General features: G+C 40.1%; 1 protein-coding gene across 1 annotated transcript in view; it reads left to right on the top strand.

Moving 5' to 3' along the window:
- The window catches only part of RAD51B (RAD51 paralog B), a 609,692-nt gene that overhangs the window by 516,662 nt on the left and 79,239 nt on the right, over positions 1–13,791 (top strand). The window lies entirely within an intron of this gene.

The raw sequence follows: 13,791 nt of genomic DNA, 5'->3' as shown, positions 1-13,791 counted from the left end.
TTTGTGTGGCTTAGGAGAGTCAGTGTCTTCACAGACCTGAGTTCCTTCATCCATAAAAGGGAGGGATGAGACAAGAATCAAGATTTCTCAAAATGGGGGCTGTGGCAACTTGGAACCTGCACATTCTGTAGGGTTTTATATTTTTTATGTTTTTATTTTAAATATTTTTTTATTATGAAGACAATGCTTTGCAATGAAAAGACATTTTCAATAAGTAAATCCTAAGTTTCTTAAGTTGACAATTCTGAAAGTCAGACTAAGGTCTCTTAGAGGTTTTTAAATGTATTTTTGGTGTCTCAAATAATTTTTCTCCTTTAAAAAGAAGCCATATATCATTCCCCTTTGAGAAACACTGGACTATTTCCATGTACTCATAAACTAGATATATAAGTGGGACAAAATATTAGTTCTAACTTTCTTATCCTCATCCTACTCAACCTAATTATTTTTAGACCACCCTAATATGTTTGAGTCTTCTAGCACATGGGCTTCTTTAGTTTTAATAACTGAAATATCCCCTGTTTTCAATCACTATGTATTAATTCATAGAGCATGTTTCTACCAAAAGCAGTTTCTCTTTCCCTTTAAGACTCAGATGAGTTAATTTATTGGTAATTGACCTGGTTGAGACCACCTTCTTCTATAAAGGCTTCTGTGTTGGTTGAAGTGAAAAGATGAGCTCCTCTCATCCGTGACCTTAAGACTGAGTGATCGCAGCTGTAGTTTATACATGCCTTCTATTTTCAGACTATACAAAATGCCTTTTTTCATGTAGGTTATTTCTTTTGATTCTCGATGCAATCTCATTTTGTAAGTAAACAAGTAGCAGGAGCCCCATTTTACAGATGAAGACACTGAGGTTCAGAGATGCCTCCTATCTTTTCTTTTTCAAAAAATTATTATTTTTTAAATTTATTTATTTTTAATTGAAGAATAATTGCTTTACAGTATTGTGTTAGTTTCTACCAGACATCAACATGAATCAGCCATAGGTCTACCCATGCCCCCTCCTGCTTGAACATCCCTCCCACCTCCCCCTCATCCCTCCCCTCCAGGTTGTTACCAAGCACCAGTTTGAGTTTCCTGAGTCAGACAGCAAGCTCCCATTGGCTATCTCTTTTACATATGGTAATATATGTTTCCATGTTACTCTCTCCACAATCCCACCCTCTGCTCCCCCTGTCCCCAGCCGTGTCCATAAGCCCATTAGGCCTCCTGTCTTCTGACTCAGTTTACTCGTCCTTTCCAACAATAATGCTTCTTCAGCCAATAACAGCAGCAATATATATTGGGTAGTTATTATTTGCCATATTGTGCTGTTCCACTGTGGTTTTGTTCCAGGAAATTTTAAGTGAAGCTTCTCACTTAGGATAGACTAATATTACCAGGCTTGTTCAACCTGACATAAGTCATATGACATTATTTACTAAAAGACCTAGCTGGTCTTACTCAGCCCAGTTCCTTGTACTTAGAGATTACTCAATAAATATTTATTGGAGGATGAGTGCATAGATGAACAACTCTAAAAAAATCGTCTTTCCGATAAAAACTCATACACTGGAGATAATTTTTGCTGCACAGATTTTTGCCAACATTTTTTCAAGTTCTCAGTCAATTGGATTTGCTCAAAGACTGCCAAGTGCTCTAAAGGGAAACGAACAGGGAACTGTTGAGAGAGGTGCACTGACAGGCCAGCAGAGGAAATCCCCCTTCTGGCTTTATCTACCTTCCTGCCTGTGATCGGTTTCCTCGGCTCAGAGTAGATGTGGGAAATGGTGTCACTTTGCCTGGAGCTGACGGAAATAATCAACTCCCACCATAGGGAGAGGAGAGAAATGATGGATGTGTATGAAGAGTACATAGAAAGGCAGATCAGTGGAACCGAGTTAGAAGGTGAGGACGGAAAGCAGAGCAGTTGGTGGGAAGACAGTTTCTGTGGTCAGGCTATGCCTGAGTGGAGAGGGAAGAGATGTTTGGTGTGCTCCTTCCATGGTGTGGTTTGGATGTTTTCCCTCGGCTTCCCAAGAGAACTATTAGTGACCCAAGGACATCACGTTTCAATCAAGGCAGCTCTCTCTGGGCTGGTAAGCTAGGCTCCCAAGGGTGTGGTGAAGTCATAGCAGGCTGACCAGGGAGTCTCCTGGTCACAAAGGGATCTAGTCACCCTCTTCCGCTGTTGGCGGCTGTTGTGGTGTCTATAAACATACAGTGTTCGCTCACATACTCATAAATGCTGGTTATTGTCATATGATTGCATTGTCTTTGAAAGTGGATTGCCTGGAAAAAGTGATTCCACTTCTTTTTTATATACTCATTGTTCCTGGAACCACTTCCTGAAATTCCAGGCTTCTTTTTTTCTTTTGCTGTCATTTTCTTAAATTGCTTCTTTCTCAGAGCCCCAGGGTTCTGGAGATTTTCTTGTGCTAATGTGGGCTTCTAAGTAGCTTCTGGGAACTGTGTGGAATGGGTCTGGCTCTGGCTGGTCAATGAGGAGGCTCCTTTGCCTCCCGATTATTCTTCTCTGACAGCAGTTGTTGGTCATATTGAAAAGCTAAGGATGTGAGGGGACCAGAGTGAAATTGCAGAACATGGTCACCCAGCCAAACTGAAACACACATGATTAACTGACCACACACATGGTCTTGGAATGACATCTCACTTGGGGAGTAAAAGCCAAGGATTGTGGTTAGTGCCCCAGCAGGCCCCAGATGGTTAGCGTTAATATACACCTATACTTTCTGCCAGGTAGTTTTCATCGGTTTCCTCAGGATGTCAGTGTGTGTGTATAATTAAGAGTATTTAATCACATTATAATTCCCCACAGAGAGATGGAGGTGGGGGTGGGGGTGGGGGGTGGAGTAGGATCACTGGCTTTTACAGTTACAGAGAGTCATCGGTTGAAAAAGAAACTGAGAAAAGTCAAGTCTCTGAGCTAGGTCTGTGCCATGCTCCTCAGAAGATGGGCTGGCACAGCCCTTCCAGTGACACTGCAATGAAAACATAACCCACATGTTTTGTTGCAATCTCAGGGTTCCCAGTGTTAGGTTAGAATACTTGAATTGCAGGACGAAAACTATGTTTTAATTCTCTCTCCACTGAGGCTGTGTTTGTGGAAACCCATGTGAGGCAACCTTCAGTTTGAAAGGGTAGTGACTCTAGTCTTGTGACAATAAATGAGGTGGACACTTCAGTCATTTTAAGTTAGATCTGACCAACAGAGTCCATTTAACCAGCATCTATTGATAGGATTCTAAATAAAAAGAGTGGAACCTAAGCCATGAAATCATTTTTATGTTTATTTTTAAGTCCTTCATTTTTTCCAGCTTTTCTATATATTCTCTTTTCTTCATCCTGTCAATCACCAGATTTAGCTGCTGAAAGTGACTTCTTATTTTGGATGAGGAAACCAAGTCCCATTGACAGTAAGGGACTTTTAGGATTACACAGCTTGTTAGTTAGTTAGAATCTGGGCCATCAGAATTCTCATCTTTTCACTTTACCAGGTAGTCATCCCTAGAATATATATTTTTACCTGTTCCTTAGAAGAATTTTGGTAATGCGAGTTTCACTTAAAGCAATACAGTTTTATTTTCTAATTCCATTAAATCAATCGTGGTGAATTTCTGTTTAAACGCCAGAGTAGAGTTTCCCTGTAATTAGGTATTCATTCACTGAAAGAATAGCTATTTCAGATGACACTTTGTCAGTCCCACAAGGATGCAGAACTTAATACTCTTTGGATGCTACTCAGTGTAGCTGGTTTGCTCACCCATGTGAACAAAATGATTTTGAGGTTGTATTCCCTTATCTAACTTTAACTTGGACCAGCCATCTCACAGATTGGACCAGCATAAAAGTATCCTGGTTACTCCAAAAAACACTTTAAAGACATATCCTACTGATGGTATGTTGAGAGCTTCCTAGGATATGAAGGTGACATGGTAAAAGCTTGAAAGGACTCTTAGAGACAAGTGGGAAAAAAAAAAAAAATCCTCTTGTTAAATCAGCAGCACAGTGTCACATGGCTTTTTCTGGCTCAGCTGAGCCCAGCCCTGTTGGTCTTTAGACTCAGATCACTGTACTTTCTGATACCAGATGGCCTTGTTTATATTTCTCATATTCCTTTAGTTTCCTCTGATTCTTCTTTCTAGATAAGAAATCAGCTGGGGGGAAAATCAGTTAATACTTAATTTGCTCTTAAATGTCTCACCCTTTTTTTAATTAAACTTTTTACTTTGTATTGGAGTATGGCTGATTAACAGTGTTGTGATAGCTTCAAGTGAACAGCAAAGGGATTCAGCCATACATATAAAGGTATCCATGTATAGATCTTAAATATCTCCCCTTTGGAAAGTAATAATGCCTCTTGTCATTTTGTGCTGGTTCTACTTCAGTATTTTATTCTCTTTGGATGCTTATGAGCTGGATTTTTATTAAGCAAGATAGAGATATATATCACAAGCGAGTTACTTAACTTTTCAAAGCATCAGCTGTAAGTTTCTATTAAGTCTCCCATTCAAGCTTTTTTCAGAATTTTAGCTCTACCTTATGTACTAATGTACCAGTTATTCTCAAGCTGGAGTAATGTTGCCACTCCAGGGATGTTTGGCAATGTCTGAAGTCATTTTGTTTCTAACAGCTGGAGGGGGATACTTTTGGAGGATGCTGCTAAACATCCTTTAATGTATGAGACAGCCCCACAACCAAGACTTACCCAGCCAAAATGCCAACAGTGCTGAGGCTGAGACGCCCTATAGTGTACAGTGCAGGAAATGTAACTGAACTAGAGGCTGATCACTTAGCAGTTTCACTTCTTCAGGATATCCTCCTCTTTTTACAAGGAAGTTGTGCCTAGTTACTTCCCATGAAAGACAGCTGACCCTTAGGGTTTGGAAGTGGAACACACTTCCAAAAAGGTTGTATTTGGTTCCCTCAGAGCATTACTTTCTGTACCGAATGTTCTAGGTCTCTACAGGCATATTTTGCTGCTCCTAATTATTAGGCATATGTTGAAGGGTAGACTATAAGTATTTCCCCAGACATCCTTTGGTCTAGAATTGACCCTGCTGGCTGACAAGCTGCAGATCCTTACAGATGATCACTTTCACTGTGTCAGTCCCAAGGTCCTGTTCTAAGACAACAGAGGTGTGCAAGGAGCCCCCAGAGGGTCACTGAGTAGGCAAATTTGGGGATATAGGCTTCTTTCTCAATATCTCTATTTAGGTGCATGTTCTATTGAATAATTCAGTGACCACTTAAGTTTCTTCTCATGAGTCAGCTTTTCACTTTGCAAAAGCAAAATCCATTTGCATCAGTGATGTTTAAATTAACTTTTTAAAGCCTCTTATTTACCTTACTGAATGAAATAAAGAGGTGGAAGAGCAGGAGTGGAGGACATTTACCAAAATACATAAGTCAGGGATTTTTTTAAACTTCTTTTTCTTTCTGAAGATCTTCTGTTGTTTACATATTGGAATTTTGTCACTAAAGAGATTATTATAAAAATGAACCAATTTTCAAAAGTATGAGGCAGGTTTTCCAGTAGGGCTCAATCTCAGCTGGCTTCAATGCCAGGTGAGTCTCTGAGCAGCTGACACAATATTACCACCTGGAAACAATGACCAGTGAAAAAGAAGCAGAGAAAAAATAAAAACCCTACAAGAAGTACAGTGTGGAAAATAATTTGTAAAGTGGCTGTTTGCCTCCCAAAGTGGCAAGGTCTGGTCTAAGCATGCACAAGTATCATTTATCACATGTGATAAATGCCTATGAAGGAAACTGTTCCACAGTCTATAGTTCTGACTAAAGGAAACTTATTTTGGGTTCAGAATAAAAGTTCCCTTTTCTTGTTTTCATCCCCAAGTTGTAAATTATACCCTTCTGAGCATTCTCGTTTGCAACTGTGTGCCTTTTAAGCCGTTGTTATGAGGAATCATGTGTCAAGTATAAAATAACAAGAATTCAATAAAATTAACTTTGCTTTTCCTTTAGAACCAAAGGTCAGTATCTCTCTAATGTCCAAAGAAAGACATTCTTACCATTATACCCCACTTGTGGGTGATAGTTATATTTAGAAAGTCCTGTTACAGCTTTTTTTTTTTTTTTCACACAGGATGGTTTCTCTGTGACCTTGATCTTCTGAGATGGGCCAAGAGGGCCGGGTAGAGTTAGATAGCTTAAGGACAGAGGAGAAGCTAGTGGGAGCGCATTGCAAACAGAGATAGGAGAGTTAAGTTACTGCAATTGCCATCTGTCTCTGTTTTGCTAACTCATTAGCTCGGACACCACATTGTGTTAATCCCCACTTCCCCTGGCTATGAGCTTGATCCAGATCTCCAGGAGATAGTGGGACGGCTTAGCCTGACTCTCCTGTCAGCTGGGCTGCTGCCTTCCACGGTGGGCAGCTTGCCAGGCCTGCACCTTTCCAGAAGACTCTTTGGCCTTTTATTTATTAGCACCCTATACCCTGCACCTGCCCTCACCCCCACCATGCCACAGCCCAAGGCAACTGCAATTTCAGGCTGACCATCTTGGAAGTTTGATGGCACTACATACTATCAACCAAATGGTCTTTCATCCTTTGTGAAAATGCTGAGGGGCACAAAAGCCCATTGGGCAACTAAGAACAAGTGAGTCCTAATTTGTCCCCCAGGACAGTACCAAGAAGGAGTAACCAGGAAGACAGTAATATCTCATTTCTGGTCCTAGTCCAGCATTAAGAACATCCAATGATGATACTTATGGAACTTTTTGAGAATAATTTTTCAAGAATGTCATTGTCTCTGCTGACAGACTGGTTGGGATATGCAAGTCATTTCTGTTCACTTATTTTGACCTCTCTGGCCCTTGGTTTTCTCATCTGTGAAAAGGTGTTTTCTGAGGGCTCAATATTTTGTGAAGTCTTTTCCAGCTCTGAAAATGAAAGTATGTTGTGCTTGTTAGTAGTAAAATTTACTAATCTTGCCAGACCCTGCTCTGGGCATTTAACATATATGAACTCATTTAATGGTACCTATGATTACAGATGGCTTCCCTCATGGCTCAGTTGGTAAAGAATCTGCCTGCAATGCTGGAAACCTGGGTTCAAGCCCTGGGTTGGGAAGATCCCCTGGAGAACAGAATGGTTACCCACTCCAGAATTCTTGCCTGGAGAGTTCCATGGACAGAGGAGCCTGGAAGGCTACAGTCATAGAGTCGCAGAGTCAGACTCAACTGAACAGCTAACATTTTCACTTACTTTTTGATTACTGATGTCCTCTGTGATTTATGGATGAGGAAACTGAGACACTGAGAGATGAAGTAGTTTGTCCAAAGGCACACAGCTAGTAAGTAGCAGAGCCAGAGCTGAAACCTGGAGCTTAGCTCCAGAGTCTGTGCTTTTAGCCACTTAATGTGGTCACTTAATGTAGCCCCTTAATCTGCCTACTTCCTCAGCATTGTTTCCAGAATTTGTAGGTTCTTCAGATGTGCTCTTATTAACATTTAGGGCAGTATATTTTGAAAGTTTTTGTTGTCCCTTGTTTTTTTTCACAAATTTAAACTCTGAGATAAAAGCAGGGACTTGCATAAGGCCACATGTAAGTTCTTGTTCTCCTCGGAAGCCAGAAGCCCTTGCTTACTGGCTGGGGCCTCCATCTGCTAAGTGTCTCTCCTACTCATTACGAGCAGAAAATTCAAATATTAGAGGTTAGGTATTCTTTGACCTGCTTAACCCTTTCAACCAGGGCAAATCAGGAACAACTCCACAGACAACTGGGTTAAGTTCCCAACTCAAATGATGAATGATCTATGCAGGATATAAAGCCTTTACAAGCCTATGACATAGACAAATGTAGCAATAACATACCGTTCCCTGTTTCTCTCCTTGGCACTCAATAGCTCACACCTCTTGGGATGGCAGAAGTTACAGAGAATTCTGCAGACTTCCTCCCCTGTTCAGTCCCTGCAGGGCTCATCAGGGAATTTTAACAACAGGAGGTGATGGAGAGCTTGCTCTTTTTTGGTCCTTTCTGACTCTCTGACCTGATACTGCCTAGTACCCTTTGGCCTTTACCATCTCCTCCAGTCTCCCTGGATCGCATGTGCCTTTAGTACTAGAGGGTTTGAAAGCCAATCCAGAAACCCTCATTATAGAATTCTCTCTCTTCTCACCCCAGGAGGGTTTCCCATCAGGAGGGTGATTGGTTTAGCCTCTCATTTAGTTGTGCCTTTTCACCTTGCTGGCAGTGGTTGCCTGCCGTAATGTCCTGGGAACTGGGACCACATGTGCATTTAGGGTGCCCAAAGACTGGTTTGTGACATGGGAAAATTAGAATCCAGATAAAACTCTACATTGATATCACCTCTCCCGTTCAGGTCTGGACCTATAGCAGAATGAAGTTAACCTTAGTGAAGTTAAGCTCTCGACCCATTCCCCTCTAATTCCAGTTCCATGTTTAACCAAAGACACACAGAAATAAATGTGTGTTGGCAGAAAGACAAACCCTGAGATGAAGTAGGAGGGATGTTGGCTGATAGAAAGGCTGTTCTTTCATTTCTTTTACATTGCAGCAGTCTCAGATGGATGGTATCCAGGTAACTTGTAGTGCCTGCACCTTATTAAACTCCTGTTTGATTCAGAATTTACAGTTAAAATGCACCTGGAATACTTCAAGCTAGAACAAGACTTTGGTTCATTTGTTCTCAAAAGTGATGTACAAATTGACGGTGCAACCTACAGCAAGTAATAGAAAAAAACTTTCAGAATTAAATTTTTGTTAATGCTTTTATTTCTGGATTTGTAAATTCAACAATGCTGATTTAGTGTCAACTCTTTGACAGATGTTGTGCCTCTAAAGCAGGATGCACCTATGGGCGTGTTTTCCCTATATTTATCTTTATAAGTTAGGACTCTTTTTATTCCAAGTGACAGAAACCATACTTGAAGTAGCTTAAGCAGAAAGTGGAAATTCTCAAAGGATACTGGCATATCTATAGGAACTAAAAACTGGAACATAGCTGATTTTATGAACAGATGGAGCTAGTATTAAATACCATCAAGTCAGTGTCAGTTTTTTTCTCTTTCTCTCTGGCAGTTTTACACACACACACACACCCACACACACATCCTGTTCATCTTTGTAAAAGAACTTCCACCAAATAGATATGCCCCTAGACCTGCATTGTTGATACAATAGTCAGTCACTAGATACATGTGGCTATTAAGCATTTGAAATGTACTATAAGTGTGAAATATACACTGGATCACAAAGACTTAGTATCAGGGAAAATAATGTAAAATATCTTAATTTTCATATTGATTTCATGTTGATCAGATAATGTTGTAGACATCTTATACTAAATAAGATATATTATTCACATTTATTTTACCTTTTTCTTTTTTTCATGTGGCTATTACAAAATTTTAAATTATATTTGTGGGCTATATTGTATTTTTATTGGACAGTGCTTTTCTAAATGGTTTTACCAAAAATCTACAGCAACACAAACCTCCCCATTCCTGACTTGGCTTCCTTGAGGCTCACTGAAGGGACAAACAGAGACACAAATCACTAAATATATGTCTTCTTACTACATCTTTTTCCTTTCTGTTTACCATTCATGGTAACTTCTACTTGAGCTGTAACAGTTTCCTCTTTTTGAAAGTGGATTTATGCACTCCCTCACTTCAAAAATATTTATTGAGCCTCTATTCTGTGCCAGGACTTGCATTAGGCGCTGGGGATATGAGGTCCTGGCCTTCACAGAGCCTCTCTTCTAGCAAATACAGTCACTTTCACTTGTTTTTATGAATGCATGCTCAGTGCGGGGAGTGCACCCCCCAGTGTGGCCACATCTGGTTCAGGCTGATTCATCACGCCTTATAGAGAGGCTGAGTCGAATGAAAACCTGGATTTCCAGAGTCACCATCAACAGATCAGGACCCTTCTGTGACGTAGATTTGAATTTCTCTTCCTGCTTTTGTGGAGCCTGGTTCCAGGCCCCCTTCCTCCGAGACGGAGCTGCGGGGATACTGTCATCTTGTCCTTGGGATCACCACCATCCGAAGGAGACAGTTGTATACCTGAAAGTTTGAAGTATCTCTTCCCACCCAAAAAGAACAGTCATTTCTCTCGACTTTTTAACAGTTTAGCTTGGTTTGGTTTTCATTTCAGTAACTTTAAAAGTGCAGCATAACACAAACAAAAAAAGTGTATGCATCACAAGTGGACAACTCTGTGAACTTTTCCAGCAAACACACATGTGTAACCACATCAAAGTAGAAAAAGGGACATTAATATACCCTAGAAGCTCCCCATTTCTATCACTACCCCAAACGCCTCCACTAAAGGTAACCACTATCCAGATTTCTACAAACATAGATTAGTTTTGCCTGTATTTAAACATCATATAAACAGAATCATGTAATACATTTTCTTTGGTAATGTTTCCTTTTGCTCAACTTTATGTTTATAAATTTATCCATGTTGCTGTAGGTACCAATAAAAAACATAGATAACCAAAAAATAAAATAAAAATCATAATGCCATTCCAGTAAGATAATGTAAAATATCAGTGTTTATAATTTTATCCACTTTTCTATGCATATAATACTTATGTACATTTTCAAAAATTAGACCATAGTGCACATACTACTTCATGATTTGCTTTTTTGTTTACTATATCATATCTACTACAGTATTCTAAACCTTGGTCTGTTTTAAGAAGGTTGCATTCTGAATTGATCTGAAAGGTAATATAGAAAAATGAAAATTTACTTTAAAAAAAAAATCAGGAACACACATTATTATCTGTATTAGTCGTTTTGATAGATCTGGATTTGATCCATCCTGGTCAGGCTTCCAAAACAGTTCTAAATAAAGATAGTAAGCAAATGGACCAGTGAGTCACCAGGGAAATCAGATACTCAGGATTGAATTGAACCTCTTGTTTCTCAGTGAATCTTCTAAATTTCTCTCTACTTTTTTAAATCCAGGTTTTTTGATAATCCAATCGGAATCCAGGTAATCCTGTGAGTGACTTATTGGAGTCTCTGGTCTAGTCCTTACACTCTTATCCTAGATAAATTGATAAAATGTCCTATATTTCTCAAATGGATAATCTCATTGCCACATCTGTTTGAGATCATAAACAATAACACTTACATAACATTTTTAATATCTTTGAATGAAAAGTTCCTTGGAGTTGCTGACCATTCTTGAAATTTCCTCAACTAACATTGTGGAAACCCATTGTCATGGAGATAGTTGATGAGCTGGGTCATAAACTAGACTGCAAATCCTAGGCAGTGGAAACATCTGAGCCCTGAAGTTCTAGTCATTTATTTCAAAAGCTACCCATTGATTTCCTAGATGTTAGCGTGGAGGACTCACTTTCTTGTAGTTTTTATTTACATTATTAATCTCCCCATTGGGGTCTTCATCCTTTCCCGTTTGGAATGTACCCACTGGCATATGCCAGTGGGTTCTCCTGAGTGAGGTCACCTAGAACACTGGTATTCTGACTTTAACTTTCTTCTGTGGGAGTGAAGAGAAGTGGCCAGTAAAGCTTGAATTCCTGACCTGAGACTCCTCAGACACTGTAAGGCACCCCTAGGGTCCAGCACTGGATAAAACTGCAAAGATAGAAAATATAGTGTGGCTGGGGAAAATGCTGGAGCCAGTCTATGCAGAGATACAGTAGTTTTAGGGCATATTAGAGGTAAAGGGGGTATTAGAGGCCCTCTAATCCTACCCCTTCATTTTTCAAAGCGAGAAATTGAGTCCAAGGAAGTCACAGAATGAGTTCATCACAGAATCAAGTTGGAAGCTCACTTTATTGTTCTATTACCTACCCAGATGTCTGTACTGTTCAGGAGATACAGGGAAAGACATGTCAGAGGAGTGGTTAGGGTGAGCTCTAGGCTACATTAAACTAGTACTATCCTTGGTAGGATCCAAAGCCATAAACTTCTCTGGGCCATCCAGCGATAAACTGAGAACATTAATTCATTCTTCCCCTTTTCTCACCTTGGGATTATAATGGTGAGAGATATTTGGCATTTTATCTGATTGGCACTGGAAACTTGACCTTCTTCTGGAGAATTCAAACGTTCAGTTCAGGAGATATTCAGAAAATCCCTTCTTCCAGAATCAGGTGATGAAGATCAATTGCTATTAAACTTATAAAACTTTCTTTCTCTTCCTCTCTCCTCCCTCCTTCTTTCCCTCCCTCCCTCCCTCTTCCCCTCCTTCCGGTATTCTTTTTTAAATTTAATTCTGATGACCTCTTAATTCCTGCTTCTCAAGTTCAATTACTTTTCTGTTGTCACAGATATATCTGTTGTTGAGGGTTTAGTATGCAGACATATTGAACTTCCCTTCTGTAATTCTTCCGGGGTCGGTTTGCTTTATGGTCTAGGTCCAGGAAATTAGAATATTTCCAATTCATCGGGGACCATCTTGGCCTTGAGCAGAAGTGGCGTCTGAATCATTACCTAAGAGGGCTTTGTAGATTGTCACAGTTGGCAGCCTCCAGGCTTGAGCTAATCCTGGAAATTCTTTAACTTCCCAGAAAGAAGGTTCCACAAGGTCAGGCTGAGGTCCTCAGAGAGAGCAGATGGAATAAAGCTTGCAGCTAGTCACTTATGCAGCTGGATTTGAAGATAAATAAAATTATACCCATTTTTTTTGGATCATCAAGTCTTTGATTTTCATTTGTTCTTTACTCTTTTTATCCTGTATGTGGAGGGGAAAAAAAAAGAATGTGCTGCAATCAGTGAAATAAAAGCAAGCAAACTTGTTGACTCAGTTCCCATGGTGAATGCAAGGAAGGCCAGGCCAATAGAAACAACTGAGATATTACAAAAATGTGTTTCTTTCTGGCGGCTACACAGTCAGTCCTTTATATCCAGTCATTGTAATCAGCCCATCACCCAAGACTCTTTCCAAGGTCATTATTCTGGTTGCGGGGGCTGCTTCTCCTGCAAACAAATGTTGATTTTACTAAAAGTCCTGTCTCTCCAACCCTCTTTGTGACAAAGAGTATCAAAGCATCGTTCTTGTAAAGAAAGTATAAAAGATCAGAGATAAAATACTTCGGGTTTTCTAAATGCTTAGGCATATCTGGCTCAAGCAACACAAATTATAAACTATGAAGCCACCTGTAAAATCCTGTTTTAATTAACTTAAAGACACACCAATGTTAATTCATTAAAATGAAATTCTGTTTAAATGGAAAACCACCACTGCAGGGTACATTGAGGGCGTTGTTCACGTGGCTTTTAGGGTTGGCAAGTGAACCCTGTATTTAGAAAAACTAAAGCAAATGCTATTTCCTTGGAGCCTTCTTAAACTTTGAACGACTTGTCATAGGCTCCTTGGAATGTAAGGAGTATCCCTCGGTGAGGCCTGGGCAAACTCGAAATGTTGTTTGCCAATTCTTTTTTTGATAATGCTTCCAGGCTTCTTCCTGTTCCCTGCCTCCCTCCATCTCTTTAGTCCTTAGCCTTGATGTTCCAGGACTGCCTACCTCTTGCATCTCCCACCTGGAAGACCGATTTGATGCCACTGCCATTTGGAAGGATATTGGATGACACAGAGGCTCTATAAAGAGACAAGGGTGCTATTTCAGGCTTACAAGCAAAATGAAGCTCAGATTGTCACAAGGGGCTGGTGAAACATAGAGGCCCTCTTTTGAAATTCTCACTCCACTCATGATCCAAAAAGCTGGAAAGAAAAGTAAAAGTGTTAATTGCTCAGTCGTGTCTGACTCTTTGCGACCCCCTGGACTGTAGCCCACCAGGCTCCTCTG

The sequence above is a fragment of the Dama dama genome, chromosome 12 (assembly GCF_033118175.1).
Source record: "Dama dama isolate Ldn47 chromosome 12, ASM3311817v1, whole genome shotgun sequence".
Lineage (NCBI taxonomy): Eukaryota > Metazoa > Chordata > Mammalia > Artiodactyla > Cervidae > Dama > Dama dama.
The sequence above is the reverse complement of the archived record's forward strand: the minus strand, read 5'-3'. Positions and strand labels throughout refer to the sequence as shown.